Source organism: Carcharhinus amblyrhynchos, chromosome 30, assembly GCF_965287045.1.
Source record: "Carcharhinus amblyrhynchos chromosome 30, sCarAmb.v2.hapA, whole genome shotgun sequence".
Lineage (NCBI taxonomy): Eukaryota > Metazoa > Chordata > Chondrichthyes > Carcharhiniformes > Carcharhinidae > Carcharhinus > Carcharhinus amblyrhynchos.
Window position 1 is genome coordinate 33,940,125 of NC_137353.1, and position 1,725 is coordinate 33,941,849.

The 1,725-nt window shown below is 49.3% G+C and overlaps 1 pseudogene; it reads left to right on the forward strand.

The window, feature by feature from the left end:
* Positions 1-135, forward strand: LOC145360359 (U1 spliceosomal RNA; annotated as a pseudogene).
* The last annotated feature ends 1,590 nt before the right edge of the window (positions 136-1,725 follow it).

Sequence of the window (1,725 nt, forward strand, 5' to 3'; positions counted from 1 at the left end):
ACTCCTGCCTGGCAGGGGTGAAACCACGATCAAGCAGGTGGTTCGCCCAGGACGAGGCTAGCCCATTGCACTTCGGGTGTGCTAACACCTGCGATGTCCCCAAACACTTGCCTGCAAAATTTATGGGAAGCTAGCCCCTACTTTTCCCACGCAGTCTCATTTGCTTTCAAATTTGGCATTTTTGCATATGTCCTGATGAGTGCAGGATAAAAAGTTTTGACGGCATGTCAAATGTATTATCTCCAACTTTGCAGAAGATTGGGTTGGGGGGTGAGCTGTGAGGAGGATGCAGAGATGTTTCAGTGTGATTTGGACAGGCTGAGTGTGTGGGCATTTGCGTGGCAGCTGCAGTGTAATGTGGATCAATGTGAGGTTATCCACTTTGGTAGCAATAATAGGAAGACAGATTATTATGTGAATGGGTGTAAATTGAGAGTGGTGGAAACTCAACGAGATCTTGGAGTCCTCGTGCATCAGTCGCTGAAAGTAAGCGCGCAGGTACAGCAGGCAATAAAGAAGGCAAATGGTATGTTGGCCTCTATAGCGAGAGAATTTGAATAAAGTGATAGGGATGTTTCACTGCAATTGTACAGAGCATTGGTGAGGCCTCACCTGGAGCTTTGTGTGCTTATCTGAGGAAGGATGTCTTTGCTATAGAGAGAGTACAGTGACTGTTTACCAGGCTGATTGCTGGGATAGTAGATCTGTCATATCAGGAGAGATTAGGTCTGTTAGGATTGTATTCACTGGAGTTCAGAAGAGTGAGAGGGGTTTTTCATAGAAACTTATAAAACTCTAACAGGGTTAAGAACAAAGAACAAAGAACAACCCAGCACGGGAAACAGGCCCTTCGGCCCAACAAGCCCGCGCCGCCGCATCACCCTACACCTATTCTACCCTGCGTGTCTACGAATAGAACCCCTGACTTAGCCAGATTCAGGGGAGAATAGTGTCAATTTGGTAAAACCAATCAGCCTAAGAGTGTGGGAGGAAACCGGAGCGCCCGGAGGAAACCCACGCATCCGCAGGGAGAATGCACAAACTCCCACAGACACAGGCCCAAATCCATGTATCTGCACAGCCAGCAGTGCTAGTCACTGAGCTGTTGCGGCGCCCGTCTACCGGTCCAGGATCAAGCACACACACCGACATGAAGTGCTAGGCCACTCCCGGAACCTCCAAGAGCAGCCCACGCACGACCCACCGTGTGCATGCCCCTCGTTTGACAACGAGGTGGACCTCCACCTGCGGAATAAAAAGACAAAAACGTTAATCACAAGCCTGCCTTTCCGGTCTCTCCCGAGGTTCTAACCCTTATTCAATAACCCCTACCATAACCCTCCATCCTCGTTTCACTCGTGCCTATCTAACTGAACCTTAAACGAGTCCAACGTTCCCGCCTCCACCACCCTACTCGGTAGCGCGTTCCATACCCCCACAACTCTCTGCGTAAAGAACCTTCCTCTCATATCCAAATTATATCTCTCCCCCCCTCACCCTTAAATCATGTCCTCTTGTATTTGTTACCAATCTAGGGAGCAGTCTCTCACTATTGACCCTGTCTATTCCCTTCAGTATCTTATATACCTCCATCATGTCCCCCCTCAATCCCTGTCTTTCCAAGGAGAACAGTCCCAGTTTCTCCAACCTTTCCTCGTACCCCAGCCCCTCCATGCCAGGGTTAGACAAACTAGATTCAGAAAGAATGTTCCCCATGGTGGGGAG